The sequence below is a fragment of the Papilio polytes genome, unplaced genomic scaffold (assembly GCF_000836215.1).
Source record: "Papilio polytes unplaced genomic scaffold, Ppol_1.0 DF821400.1, whole genome shotgun sequence".
NCBI classification, from domain to species: Eukaryota; Metazoa; Arthropoda; class Insecta; order Lepidoptera; family Papilionidae; genus Papilio; species Papilio polytes.
In genome coordinates this window covers 4,770,490-4,787,105 of record NW_013527804.1, presented here as the reverse complement: position 1 = coordinate 4,787,105, position 16,616 = coordinate 4,770,490, and the positions used below count along the sequence as shown (strand labels likewise).

Sequence of the window (16,616 nt, the reverse complement as noted above, 5' to 3'; positions counted from 1 at the left end):
GAGGAGAAAGTATGAAAAACATATTACGATGACATTTTAAAGTAAAATGACAGGTAGATGATAAAGTTATAAGATGCGGAAGACAGTGATGGCTCATTAAAGCACATACGAGTGCAGAACAGTTAGATATAGCAGTAGGACAGTGCGGTAATGCTGTTGATTGTTGAACTCTACTACTCTACTCTGCCTTCGTGTGAAAGTAGGATAAGCATGTAACCGCAGTGCGGTGCCACCGAGCATCCATATTGAATTCATTTGCATTGAAGACGGCTGATCAGCCGTGACTTTTGTTGTCTGCCTTTAATTATACTCATACTATTTAACATACAAACTCTGGAGATGACTTTATTTTTATTTACTTAACTAGTTGTTACTCCCGGCTTTGTCTGCATGAAATTAAATTATAACAAAAATATAACTTTACTAAATGATAACAGAGGTTTTAATGGTGAAAGAATTTTTGAAAACGGATCGGTAGTTTTTCAGTTATTTTAATACATATGAAAATCTAAAAATGCAAATTATTCATATTAGTATAGATTTGTACGGGTCAGAACGTTATTTGGTATAATTATAGATTACAGCCTAGAGGGTATAGGTTAATTTTTTTTATACGGACGATCTCAAAAGGGGCAGCAAGTAAATAAAACATATCTTTATATCACTCTATATATCTTTAACGTATGTTTCTATGTCTCATATAAAATTGTAAGGCTATAAAATATTACTATATTATGATATTAGAAAAAATCGTTTTATATGAAAGCTGTTTTTATTTCTAACAAACTGCGGACAAGAAGAGCTGTTTTAAGAAAATTGCAGTCGCGCCCGCGACGTCAAATGATTATTATTTCAAAGTAGTAGAGAAAGGTCGGAATATTAAACGGTTTTTTATATCAAAATTACTCTTTTCTTGTCATTTAAAAGCACAACAAAACTGTTTACTAGCATTTCATTGTCAAAAAATTATAAAATTTAGTTTCCCTCTGATATCTACTAGCTTTTGGTCGCGACTTCATCTGCGCGGAATGAAAAAAATCTTACTCTGTGATAATTTAGCTTACAAATGAGAATAGAATTTTTGTTATCAGTCCAGTACTCTTTCAGTTTATTCATTATAAAAATATAATAAATCCTTCACTGTCATAATCTGAATGGATTTAACATAGACATAATTTTCTAATTTCCGATTTCGCACCTAGCACCTAATTATACAGGATGTGTTAATACGTGTTTATTATTTATCAGCTCAGTAATGTATTTGTAAACTTGCTCACAGGGTGTTGAATTACTGGAACACTTGAAAAAGTATTGCGATCCCTTTCCCTTAATTTGATTAAATAGAGATAGCAATATCTTTTTGCATTAATGTTTCCGCAGTGGAAACTCATTATATTGAAATCACATTACAAGCTCACAAATCAATTATTAATGTTTCCAGAAAGGAATTCCGTATCCACTGCATATGTTATCAAATGTTATAAATATTTGATTGGTTGTTATTTAGTTTAATTATTTATAGACAAGAGATCGATCTGAATATTCAAATCTACATTTACAAAGATCAAAGAATTGTCTGTTTATGCTTTTGTAAATAAAATAGCGTCGTCTACGCGCTATTTCAGACTAAAACTTTTACGTTTATAGGGTAACAATTATCCATGTAAACAATATGGAATATCCATATGACGCCAAATTGAACCAAACTTTTTTTAAGTATACTTTATTACTATAAAAACATTCGTGCAAGGTTTATTTTAAATATAATGTGATTAAGTGGCAAAATTTAATCATTAAAAAGTGTCTTTTTTCAAATTCCCTCGCTAAGTTCTAAAACGCACACTATTGGTCGAAGCAAATGGCTTATCTAATATGGCGTCGCTGTGGTGTCAATACACAGTTCATTTACGTTAGTTTATATGGAAATACACTTTTAAAGTATTTTAATGTAAACACGATATCAAAACCAACTTTAAAATAAAAAAATAATGAATATAATTATTTATTACCACTTATTTGTGGGAATAATAAAAATGGATCGATTTTGGACTTTTTACCTTGACAAACTTTGTTGGTTTTTACGTCGAAGTGACATCTGAGCGTACGAGTATGTTATGAATGGAATAAGACGATTGACGTCAATTGTCTATTGACAACTCCGGTCGCGTTTTAGTCGCTCGAAAATGGTCGTAATTTTATTTTATTATTTTAGCTCAATAGTTGATTATTTTCGCGTCAATTTTTTTTCTGGTTATTTTATAACAAATAGAATCGTTTAAAAAAAGAAAAAAAAAATACATGCATATTCCCTATTAAACATTAGTGTTTTTAATATTAGTACATTATGATGGGAAGGGGACGCATAAGAAGGGGAAACATCCTCTTTCTTGCGTCCCCTTCTCTGTCGAATAAAAAAATATATAATAAGCATGAAACTTGAAGCTTGCAAGCGTATCTATGTAGACCAGTCACCTAAGAAGATTATTAAAATTCGTCTAAGCGAAGTCCCGCACTTTATTTAAAAATACCCGAGTCTCTACAGCGTGTAATTACCTCATTGAGAGACGTACCTGCGACGATATTGCTTCCTACAACATCCATTAGTCGACAGCCGCTATTTAAAATTAATGTTTTAATTTTGCCTCTCAAATATTGTGAATAGTATTACAATTTGACAAGTTTAATGAACTTTGAGAGTCATTGTAGATCATATATATGATTTTTCATAGAATCTTAAACAGTTTTACTAGAATCTTATATCTGTAAGATTCTATAAAACTGTTTCTTAGTATGTAATATAACATCCATGAGCCGAACTCAATATTCGATTTCGAAACGGTTTTTCAGTTATTTATTTCAAATTATTCCGATCTAAAGATCCTGATAGCAGAATAATACGATCTGTCTAAATAAGGATGGGTTATTCAAATATTAATAGGATGTATCAAGCATTGAATATTGATTTGGTCGGTTATCGAAGTAAATGATATTCGTATCTGATTTTCTTTTCACTAAAAAGGTAGGCTTACAAAACACATAAATGTTTCCTACGTAACTCATTACGCCTTAAGGGGTTATTAGTGAAGCTTGACAACATTGCGACATTTACTAAGGAAATCTGTACGTAAATTGAAATCGGAAATGAAACGCTTTGTGAGAACGTCGGGACGTTTTATAAGCCTTATTGCTGTTACCTTGCAAAGGGAAGTCGCTTCAATTTTATTTACGTTATCGTAACTGTGTAATATTTATTAGATGTTTATCTATAAAATACGTTACAAATTGCTTCTTTTCTTATGGGTACATTTAATATTTTTAAATACCTAAAGCGTTCGTAGAAAGACTAATTAGATGATATCGACTTTCGACCACTTAACAGGCAGAATAGTGGTCGCGAATTTGCCCGCGTGAAATTAAAAAAAAATAATACATAATTTAAAAAAATAACAAATATGTTATTTATATTACTCACAGAGAAATTACCTTTACTTTTCACTAGATCAATCGCATTTATCACTATTTGTATTTATCTTTTAATTGGTTTTAACTTTTATTGCTAATTGTTAATCTGTTTTCAATAAATAAATTTCAATTTCAATGGAGAAATAATTTTTTCGATTACTTTATATCCAATTTTATTAGACGTTTAGATAGAATATATTTTTGTTTAACGGAATATCGGGCTTATGTAACATTGAACTGTATATAAGCACAAATGTATCTGTAAAACGGAAGTTTTCCGACTCTAATAAGATACCGCTTTTTCTAACGTAGCTCGAGTTCTGACCGGATAATTAAAGCTGCGGTTGTTTTATTTGCTTTACTGAACTACCCGCACTTTTATTAATAAACATTTCTTTAACATTTATTTAAATGGCAATAAATGCTCTGCTATAGCAATTTTCTACGTCGCAAATTAAAGAAAATGATAATTTATATAATTTTATGTATTTAGTTCTTTTGTAAAATGATCTCATGATTTAAATAACTAAAACTCATTTGCGTTCTTAAACCACTAAATAAATAGTAATGAAATTTTAGGGGTTATTTAGTTATTAAAATACATAAACTTTTAAATATATGGAACTTTTCCTTGTTTTCTGATTATTATTTTTTTTGTAAATGTCAATGAAAAAAAATTAAAACTCCCATTGGTAGCGATGAAAGAGGATTTTTTGTTGATAGTAGAGAGTACAAAATTCTACGAAAGTCTGTAGCACTTATTTTCACCATAAAGCTTATGTCAGAGCACTTCAGGTATCAACTATTTATTACTTGAACGTGATAACAAATCTATTTTGAATTAAATATTAAAGCATCCACTCAACTCTACTTCTAATTTTAATTTGTAATGTAGATAACAAGCGCCATAAGATCTGACACAGTTCAAAGAGCATGCATAATTAAACTTTGAGTTTGTAATTACATTTCTCTGTACACTGGATATGTGTAAATTATTACTTTTAATTAAGAATTTATTATTCTTCCCATATTTAAGCAAAATAAAGTAAATATCACTATTACATATATGTATATGACGATAAACAATTTATCTATACTTATATATTTTATTATAATAAAGCGTAAATAAACTTTTTTGTTGCCTAAGATGTCAGCAATTACAGTATGTTTTTGAATAATTCTTTCTTTAATAAAAATCCCTACACTTACGTCATGCTTCAGGCTATATATTTTCACGCCATTGAACTTAGGGGGTAAATATTTTGGATAAAAACCTTAATGTGGGAAAGAGACCATTTTTTGCTGCCAACATCAAGGAAGCAAGATTACCAAAGTTTGTAATATCATGTAATTTTGACATTTACAATTGAGAATTTGACAAACATAAACAATAAAATAAAATTTTGATAATTTCATACGGATGAAGCTGCACGGCAACAGCTCGTAAATGATAAAACCCGTTCAGACAGTCAAATGTCGTCGCCAGCTATTTTTGGACCTATCGAGGGTCCTGTGAGTGATCCAGTCCAATATACCAGTCCGGTGAGTCTAGAACTAGTCGGTCCCTTTGGTTTAACTATACGTAAATGTAGCTTAGAATTAGCTAATAATATCTAGGGAAGATTTAGGGCCTGTCCCACTAAATTGTAAAATCCAACGTGTAAAATATGTGATGGAAATATCTGATTTTGTTCCCTTGTCTGACAGTGACGTCATTTTTCTCTATCAGCCAGTGGTGGGTCAGCCCTCATGCAAATTAATTACAATGCTCGTAGATAAAACAGTACAATGATAGTAATTGTATAAGTCGCTTGTAAAAGACATTCATCTTCATTAAAGGTGGCGATGTAGCGTTCATTAATCATGGTGAAATCCATTAGAGGCTGTGATTACAGACTTGAAGATTATCATTAAAATTGAATGACCTTGAACGTCTAACTAAAATTTAATTCACATAAATGGATGCATTAAACCCTTACATACAAAAACAAATAAAAACCAATTGTATAGTTAGTAATTTTACGGCATACAAGGCTTTCTTTTAGACATTAAGGCCGTCATACAAGAAATTCTCCAAGCAATGTTGATCGTCTATATATAGCGCGTGTAACTGCCGATATCGGCTACGTCAATGATTCCGTGTCAATCTAAATGTCGAATTATCAAATAACTCTTGCAGTACGTTAATGAAAAACCATTATCAATCAACAAAGAATTAAAATACCGTGCAATGAAATGCAAAAGTAAATTAATGTTATTGCCGGTTTCCCGGCAGTTCATTCTACGAGCATGCTCGTTGCAAATTTATGTCGTTGCATATATTTGTAAATTATTACGCAGTAACATACGGTGCGTTCCCTAGAGAACAAACATACCTATTTAATTATTTTAACAATAGCTTCCGTTAAATTGCTTACATAAGCGACGGTTTGGTGTCTGGAAAGTAAACAAATGACTGTGGCAGTTGTAATTTAGAATTCCAGAAACATGCGTTTTATTTGCTGTTTAACCGTGGAGTTTCACTGTCGAAACATATAGACAAAACACATCGTTTTTGTCATATTGATTAAGAGTGATGATAATATTGCCTTTTGCACAGGTATTTTGGCTTAGAAATAATATGTTAATAATGTGAACATTACTTCTAAAAATGTTGAACAAAATGTTCTTTTGGATGTAGTGTATATTGTTTAACTTGAAGTAATGGATTTAAATATGTTTATTGGAGTAGGGAAGAAATGAGCGGCGTGGATACCGAAATGCTTATCAACGAATATGGTCATCCGCAACACTAGGCGAATTGTAGCTGCGTTGCCTGCCTTTTATAAGGTATGCTCGTTTCTTGAAGGAACCTAAGCTAGTAAAAGAATAGATAAGACAAACGTCATCTAGGAGTATTAAAGGATTTTATTCTCTCCAAACATAGTGTAAATCCGTTTAAGATTTGTGTTGTTAAATCTGAGATTTGGTCCACATTAAGTAATCATGTCAGGTCGCCGGGGGTCGGATCATATTACGCGGCCGACGCCGAGCGAAATATAATCAACGAGTGTCACACTTAACAGACAGATGGCGAAAATTCGTTCAAAACTTTTTGTCATGTTTTTCTAAGAAAAAGAAAAAAACCATCTTATCGTATCTTTTGTAACCGGTTATTAAATCAAGTTTAGAGCATGCGACACCTCCAATTATAAACTATCCCACAACTGTTTAGTCTTGCTTTAATTCCTATCAGCTTATATGGAGAAGAACACATTACTCGATTTTTAGTTGTCATCATCATTATCACCAGCTCACTATACGTCCCCACCGAGGGGCTCGGAGCCTACCCTAATATGGGGTGACTAGGCCATAGTCAACCACGCTGGCCAAGTGCGGGTTGGTTGCCTTCACATATATCTTTGAATTTCTTCGCCGATATGTGCAGGTTGCATCACAATGTTTCCCTTCACCGTAAGAACGTCGGGTAAATTATTATTATATTAGTCGTGCAAACAGTTAAATATGGCTTCAAAACAATCGACAATGGCACAACAGTTGTGCGATAGTTTAGTCCAAGTTGTGCGTCTGCTTTTAAGAAAACCTAGGTTAGGATTAAAATGTTTTAAAATGGTTGTCACCTTTAAGTTCTTAAGCGAATTCATAAAAGCTTGTGTCATGTGTTTTTAAGATATTATTTGGTTTGTAATATAATTTATGATTACTTTGACCAAGGTAGCACAATGTAATCTAGACTTAGTCAATCCAATAAAATAATAAAATGACGTCGAAAGTACACTGGAATGAGACTGGGGTCTGATCTATGTCGCAACATGAAAGGCTCGAGTCCAGCAAAATATTACGAAAAGATACTACTGCAAGTATGATTTTATGCTCAAGGAACAGTTTAGTTTATTATACTTAAATATCAAAGCTTCAAGTAGCTTAAAAGCTTAACAGATCTTAGTATTCCTTTAAAAATAATGTCGTTTAAACGTTTCCTTTTAACAACATTGAAATCTTGTCAAATTATTCTAGCGTTACTAAGCATCGGTTTCAAAAAGGTTTTAAATGCAAACATTCGCTTCGAGTACTTTTGAATTTAGTCACAAATACAGCATTCATTTGACGGAAGCTTTAGTTTGTGTTAAGCTCAGTTATGCAAACAATGCGGGCATAACAAACTTTATTAAATTCCTCATTTTTAGTTAAAAAAAATGTTTCTATTATACGTAAATATACATTCTAAATACAGACAAGAACATAAAAAATATAGTGAATGAAAATAGAGAAAGGAAATTGTAAGGCTTCTCTACTATACCTTTTACTATACTTATACCTTGAAAAATTAATTAACTCTTTACCCAAGGAAAATTTCATAAATCAATCTTCTAAAATTAGCATAGTTAAATATTGTCTCTATGCTAAAGAGTTCTTTAAAGTTGTCTTTATATCCGACTGATTTAAATAACATGATCTTAAGAATTATTGAGTTAAAAGGTTATCAATCCTTTGAATAACAACGTTATTAAATTATACCTTTCCAAATATATCGGATTGTTCAAATCAGAATCCAAGGAGGTTTGAAGATTTCGTGGTCAGTAACAAAGAGGATTGTAATACTGGATCTTCTTATATGGAATAAGCCGCTTAGATTCGCGCCTTTGACGGCCTTAGCGGAGACGAGAATTCCTCATTTGAATTTCTTATGCGAAATTTACATTCTCAAAATAAACGACTGGAGTTGTTTAATCCGATCTTATTTATACTTTAATTCGCAACGCGAAATGAGAGAAGATTTTCTCAGTCTTAAATAGTGAGAAAATTCTGAACGACTAACCAGAAGCGACATCTATTGAACGAAAGTTCCTTGTAACACAGGAAATCCACTAGTTTCAATGCTTTCTATTAATTTTGTCATTTTACATGCAACATTGAAGATAATAAGTCAATGCAAATATGTATATTTTTAGCTTCTTACGACGCATACGGGTTACTAAAGATCGTTATATTCTAACTTAAAAACAATTGACGATCTATTACAAGGAATTTAACAAGAAATACGTTGTCTTCAAATAAAACACTAGACATAGATGACGATCGCTGCCTGTTTGAAAATTATACATGATTTATTTTAATTACTAATGCTGGGTTGGTGAAGTTTCCATCAATTCATTACCTAGTAATTAATTACTAAAATTCAAGTTACGTACTTCAGAAACGCATTCCATGAAGTTATCGAACTAAATACTAATGAATGGTTAAATTTTGTTTGGAAACCGGCCATTAATGTCCTATCTTCTGTTTGTATATCGTATACATTATTTAAAGCGGATTAAAACTAAGAATCCTTGTTCTAATTGAGGTTTAAGTCTCTATACAATTTAGAGCTATTAAAGGCAACATGCAGGCTGTACCGTAAGTCCGTGACCGCAATTTATTTCGTTTCAATTTAGTGCTACTGCTTAAACCTTACAGCGTACTTGCAATCGGAAAAAAACGAAGGGGAACTGAAACTATTGCGGTTTTTCTTCTTTAAAAAATTAAAAATAAGATGAAATTTGAAAAAAAAAGTTTCACTTAAAAAGATAATTTAGTAACGACTTTCATCTTAACTAAAAATAATCTGACAAAAGTCTGAGAATGTTTTTTTTGCCTTGAATTTTTGTATTTCAGTGTACATTCATGCAATATCAACGAATTCATCTATTGTTGTGGAAATTATGACAAATCATAGTAAAAAGTAATTTATAATGTTCCCGATTTATTTCAAGTTGACGATACTGCATGTGTCTTATCATACTAATATTATAAATGCGAATGCTTAAGTGGATGGATGTTTGTTAGAGTTTGTAGCCTACACGGCTGAATGGATCTCGATGAAATTTGGCAAAGATGTCAAGAATAGTCTGAAAGAACACATAGGCAATTTTTTTTTCAATTCCACACGTACATAGTCGCGGGCGAAAGATAGTTTATTTTAAAAAAATACTTTAACTTTACATTTTAACGCTATTAAACTAATAATTAATTTGAACGAAATTCAATTGAAAACAGTTTCTATTCTATGAGCGCGCACTATCCGTTTCAAAATTTCAGTTCGAAATACAAATTCTCTTTCGAGCAATACATTACGAATCGATATTTTAGTACCACTTTAGTAATGAAAGGAAATGTTTATTAAACTGATATTTCAAACATTTCACTATTCAATAGTATTATATTCTTTAATGGATTAATATAGTATTCCTTCAATGCAAACAGACCTTTTGAATTTTGGCTTTTTAAATCTTAAAAATGTAATCTATTTATATTTACATACGCCCGTACTTAGTAACTGTAAAACCATTCTACCATGTTCGTTATTTACGTGTGTTCCTATCAATTAAAATATTTTAATTAATTGAAGTCAGATTTTAGCTTAGTTTAAAAACTATTTTAAAGGTAGTGAAACAAAATTTATAAACTTAGTGTTTTAAATAAGAGCGCGCGCAGACCTTGGATTAAACTATGGCAAGACTGTATAGTCTCGTTTTGAGTCCTATGAGCTAATATGAAGGTACGTATACTACTTGATTTTTAGTTGTGCAACTAAACAGTTGAATTGGCTGCGAAACAATCGACAATCGCACAACAGTTGTGCGACAGTTAGTTAATGGTGTGCGCACGCTGTAATTCCATTTAAATTTTCACTGCTGACAGATTGATTGTCGCTTATGAAGCGATGTGTTTAAAATTCGTTTCAATATTCTGACCTTAGGAGGTTAGATAAATAAAAACAAAAGAAAGTGATATTGCTATTTCCCTATCATTTTATTATCAACGTATAAAATATCTATGAAAAATATTGCATAGTTATGTAGCTCTGATGATCCTTTTATTACGACATAAATGGCAAAGCCTTATTCTTGCCGAGCGCTACATTTTAAGTGCAGGTCGCTATACGTTTTGTAATAAAGGATGAGAATTTACATGTCGGACATTTTAGCGTGCATTATACTTGAGGAAAATACCGAACCATGTTATACATAAAGCAGCGTTAACGCGCCTCTTTATTAAACTTTTTGAGGGGAGATACGTTGGATTAAAAGAGTTTTTAATAATTTTTCAAGTATTTACATTATTGTTCATTCAAACAAGATGAAAAACAAATGAGCAATGTGAATTTTTGGAAATAGCGAAACTACGCTGCCCATAGATATGCAATCGTAAATGCGTTTGCTATTTTTAATCGACAGAGAAGAGGCTATTCTGTTATGTATCAACACTAATCATTTGTGACGTATGTAAACTCCTGTTAGATGGCGCTACAAATAGGTCAGACTTTAACTTCACATTGATCGCCAAACCAACCTAACAAGGCGTTAAATTTTACGCAATCCACCAATGTTACGTATATTTCTCAGTGCTCTGATAGTCAAAGCTACCATTAAAGACAACGAGCTGCAGTGCCGTTACATTGCTAAGAGCTTGCATTAATGATTACTGTCAATGTTGGGCTCAAGCGATAACCATAAAGGATTGTTCCGGCTCAAAGGCTTTGTATTCTGCGGCTTTGACGTTTGATGTAATCGATTTAAAACGATCCGAAAATACACCATCACATTGAAAAAGAAATGAAAATTGAGTAATTACGCGATTTTTAACAGTAACATATACAAAGAACTAGCTCTCACCAGCGACTTCGTCCCCGTGGAATTAAAAAAAACAAAAGTGAGTAGCCTATGTGTTCTTACAGACTATCCCCTATATGTATACCAAATTTCATCGAAATCCATTCAGCCGTTTAGGCTACAAACTCTAACAAACATCCATCCATCTAAACTTTCATATTTATAATATTAATATGATTCAATAGAACATGATAAAACAAATTACAAATTAAATCATTAACTTTCATAGAATATTTATTTTCGTAACGATATGGGCACAATTTGAATTGAATATCACACCGTAAACTTCTTAAAGAATTGCAATCTTCAAAACTGACATAATAATTGGGCAACCAACATATCGCCAGCTACTAAATAATATAAATGTTTTTAACAATTCCATTGTATCTCTCAAACCTAAGTGAGGTTAACACACAGCTTGTGTTGAATAATTGATAAAGATTGCAGGATTGTTTGAAGACTTGATGGTATTTCATTTCTAATTACATTTCGTTAGCGACAGTATCAACACATTAACTGGAAGCATGAGTAATGTTACCATAAGCAACCACTGTTGAACACACGTCTCTACTGAGCTTGGAGCCTACCCTAAGTAACTGACTAGACTTTAGTCTGTCTTGCTGACCCTAAACAGATTGTATGAGTTCACACGTATCTTTAAATTTATTACTGACTAGCTGTTCCCGTGCGATTTCATCCGCATAAAATTATGAAAAAAATCTTTTATTGTTTACATGTGTCAAATTATCAGTTGGAAATGTCAAAATGACAAACCTTGCTTCCTTGATGTTGGCAGCAACTTATGGTGTCTTTACCACATTAGAGTTTTTATCCAAAATATTTACCCCCTAAGTTTATTGGCGTGAAAATGTATAGCCTAAAGCGTGACGTAAGTGTAAGGCTTTTTATTAAAAAAAAATCTGCTGACATCTTAGGCAACAAAGAAGTGTGTGTTTACGCTTTATTATAATAGTATAGAATATATCTATAAGAACGTAGTGTGGTTCTGATCTTAAAAACAGACAATTTTTGTACATATATTTTGGACAGATTAGGTAACATTTCGAAGAGCACAAAACTGTAAGGTCATCTTGTAACAAGATGTCTAAGAAACTTTGTACTTCGTGACATGTGTTTGCTCTCTGAATACTAAGTTCGTTAATATAATTAAGATGTAAATGTTGTGAAACATTATGACGTATGTAACTTAATAATATAACAGTTGTAACATAATAACAATATATGTCATTTTTTTTACTTAATTTATTTCCAACAAATATAAAGATTAATTTTTTTACTACTTGCAAGATTAAAAGAGTTTTTAAATTTATTTACATTATTTAAATCAATAGGTATCTGATTTTGATTATTGTGATGAGAACTTAGTAATATTTTATCAAAATTATACAAGTATGAAATATATCTTCCAAAGGAACACAATGGATACATCTGCGTAGAGGACGATGTGTAAATTATGCGCGAGCTACGCAAGCGTAGCATGTTGCGTAGTTAATGCTACAAAATCGTAGAAGTTGCGTAGTAACTGTTACGAAAGCGTGGATGTTGCTGTGTTATGCATAAACATTGTAGAAAGCTTTTGAAATACTAACTTAAACCAAGTTATTACAACTCACTATAATGTCAGAGGTATATGGTAATTCTAGTAAAATAAGGCGAAGTAGAAGGATGTAGTTATAGGTTGTGGAAGAGTTCTAAAGTTTCCGTTGGTAATTTTACGAATCATATTAAATATTACATAAATGTTTAGAATCCATCTCGTTAAAATTTATTTTTTGTAGAGAAAAACAGTCCTCTTTATCCGAACCCGAAATAAACACAAATAGATTTTACCAAGTAAATGATAAATTATTCTTCGTAAATGAATTTTTTAATCTTTTCGGAGTGAAATGAATAAAATAGCCGATGCCTTAATTATCCGGTGACTCTTCTTGGTTCTGTGGAAAATGTTTTTTTCCTACTTATTTCGTTGTATTCATTCCTCAGTGGGCGGTTTTGTAGGAAGTTTGTATTTAGTAGACGAGTATTTTTTTTAATTAATGAGTAGAATTAATGTCCGACCCGTTATTCAAATTAGGCCGAGATTAATTATTTTAAATAAAAACTGAATTTAATATTTTTTTATTAATTTTGTCGGTTTGGTCATCATCCGGCAGTCACCAATTAAGAAAGTTAAGATATATGTTTGTTAGAGTTTATAGCCTAAACTGCTTAGCGAATCTCGTTTACATTTGGAGTAGATGATAGTTAGGAAGAAAGCGAAGACTACTTGTTTTTCACGCGGTCGGAGTCGCTGCCGAAAGCTAGTAACATAATATACTAGAAGTTAGCATACTAGATAAGGAAAATATTCTTCTTCTAATTTGTTATACAAATAACTAGTAAAACGTTTTTTAACCTTTTCTAAATAATATATATTTAAATAAAATATATCCACAATTTGCAGTTTAAGATAAACTAAAAGATTATGTTTTAAATTACAAAAGTGCTTCTTCAACTATACTTAACGAGTCTTAAGTCTAAGTGAAATTGCATTGAAAACATCACGGATTAATTTCGCAACATGATTATTTTCTCGGGAGATTTATTTCAAGCTCCATTTAAAAATGAATCAAGTATCGAGCTTAAGAGACGCTCGCTTTGTGCATGAATACTTTGCGTATAGTTTTTTATAAGTCAACCAGTATTTTTTATTAAGAAATGATGTATTAAAATAACGTTAAGTTTATTACATAGCTGGATTCAGAATATATTATTAGTTACTCATAGTCGCTTACTTTCCCATACAAAAACTTCACAAAGTTGCACCGTTAATATCTCACTGAAATGTGACCACAATGTTTTTTAATGATCTGTTTTAAGGTAACACTACATTTATGTGACAAGCCTTATATGGATTATTTTTCAATCAAATATTTTTCAGACACCCCTTTTTAATATTTGTAGCTATTTACGGAGAGGGTTGATTTAAGGACCCCTTGTCAACCTACGTACAGGTACATTAGGAATGACAAAGGGAATAATTAAAATGGTACGAATGTACGTACGTATGTTTGAACCCCGCTCTGCGGTTGTCAAATCTCCCGCTAAGCACGGCAACTTTAATTATTTTCATTTGTTAATAAGGCTTGCTATGCTTAATTAACTTTGAAGCTTAATTTAAGTTTTAATCAAACTAATTAGTTGTTATTCAAATGTAATTACGAAATAGTTTTACAAAATTGTATGTGTTCTGAAATTTAATCCTAACATTTGCTCGTTGAATATTATGATGTGTTTACTGTTACAAGTACAGTATCATTTAAAACATTTCTCCGTATAACTAACGTTTATTTGCATACACTTCACCTATAAAATCGTTGGTATTACGATAGTTATGAAGAAAAAAAGCTTGTACGGTGCAAACCTTTTATGACAAAGGATCTGCACTTGTTAATGGAATGTGTCTGGTACGCAAAGAGACGCGGCTGCGGGAAGAGGGAACTGAACAATAACAGAAATGATGAAGGTGCATTTGCGAGAGCGCTCAGACCGAAATGCGAGAAGGTTTTTATTCACTTTTTCTAACACTGTTCTGTTGTACAGGGTGTGTTTTACTTGAGTAATTGGAAATCGATTACCGATGTATATTATTTTTTGATGAAGGAAATGCTTAACAGTTCGCTTAATATTTTACACCATAAGGATGAATTCTGATGTTGTCCCTTCTTTAGGTATATTAAAAAAGTAAATTTGTAAAAGATTTTGTGTATCAAATATTATTTTACGCCTTCTAACGTAGCTGGTACTATTTAGACGGATGTAAAACCAAACATCTTTACTGTTATTCATACATATTGAATTAGATCGCATTTACTTATTATTATTATCTTCATGTATTTTTATTTCTTATTTGACATATAATATATTATCATGATTTGTATGAATAATAAAACATATAAAAAAATAGAGCACCACCGACTGCGGAATCCGATGACTCAAGCAACCAGTGGTCAGGGTTGCAGAGACAGGAATCCTCACAATACGTGCGTTTTCTAAAATAACCACCTTTTGAATCGGGTCATTAATCCAACTGTCTAGCGAGACCTTCTTGAGATGTTGGTCAAACCTCTTTATTATTATTATTTTCAATAAGCAAAAAAACTGTTTGTAAAATTATTCTTTTGTCTTCTTTTACTACAAAATTTAAAACTAAGTGCGTTCAGTTCTAGTCTTCTGAAAATATTCTGTTTCCATTATGCAAGGAGCCAAAGCCAAGCGTAGTTAGATCTCGGCCACCGTGCTGTACAGACGTGTCTCGGCTTCGGCTGTTCGATTCGAAGTGTTACAAGTTCGTGATAAAAATTGTTTCGGAAACATGCACACTTAGGTATGGATTTTTCTTTATTTATACGTGTATTTTATGTGTTTTATCTGTTGTGTTTTTTACTTTGCCTTAAAAATTGTCGGAAGTATTCCTTAAAATATTGGATGTCGAAGGAGGAACAAGTTTTTAAATTTAATTTATGTAAATGGATTTCATTTTGTATTAAAGTTATCCGGTCGGTTCAAGGTAACCTAGTGTTTATTTTTATACTGCAAATTAAAAGTGTTCGATTTTAGACTTATATTAAGTTGTAAATTATTTATTGTTGGAAACTTAAATGCGTTTTATTAAATTGTGTCTTTTATTTATAACAATATACTATACAACCAATCTTTCTATTTATAACTTTAGTTTAGTATGATTTTATTATCGTTTTTAGTTCATAATAATTTGAAATATAAAAAAAAGAGATTACAGTATAAAATTTTAAGGTTAGAATAATAAATCATAATTACGTATTACTCTTAAAATATAGCAAATATTGTTATATACGTTAACAAATACGTATCGTCTATTATCTTTATCTTAAACGACCGGATTTTTTTCGATTTATCTAAAAAAAATAGTTAGTTATAATATTGATAAGAAGTTATATTCTGACGCATGAAAATATAATTTATCAATATTGTCACAATAATAGGATGTGTTTATAAATTATATTTACGTCTTTACTGTTGCTCGCGACTTCGCCCGCGTGAAATTAATAGAATGGTAAAATATAGTCTATGTTACTTAGTGATAACGTAGCTTTTTAATGGTGCAAATATTTTCAAAATCGGTCCTATAGTTTTGGAGTTATTTCAATACATACAACAGTCAACATACAAATATTTCCACTTTATAATATTAGTACACATAAAGTTAAACATATTACTACTTTTAAGGAAAATGTGCGAAAGAATAATAATTGTACAATACAGACATAACAGGTACAATAAGGAAGGTTTACTATTTTCAAGGAATTATTTCGTTACTTTCTAGTGTTCTGTTTTTTTGAGAATGTTTTGTTTTTAGTCTATTTTGTTTGGAAGTCGGTTTAGTTTTTAAGTAATACTATAAATGCGAATGCTTGGATGGATGGATGTTTGTGGAAAGTATCTCTTTTGTATATTAATAAA

At 31.3% G+C, this 16,616-nt stretch overlaps 1 protein-coding gene across 3 annotated transcripts in view; it reads left to right on the top strand.

Annotated features, from left to right (window-relative positions):
* LOC106108809 (connectin-like) overlaps window positions 1-16,616 on the top strand; it is a 49,879-nt gene that overhangs the window by 19,465 nt on the left and 13,798 nt on the right. Inside the window, exon 1 of one of the 3 annotated variants that reach the window (XM_013290083.1) lies at window positions 15,410-15,501. The exons of the other annotated variants lie outside the window; for them this stretch is intronic. The gene's annotated coding sequence lies outside the window, so the exon portion shown is untranslated. Of the gene's footprint in view, window positions 1-15,409; window positions 15,502-16,616 lie in introns of those variants that run through there. 3 annotated transcript variants of the gene reach the window in all.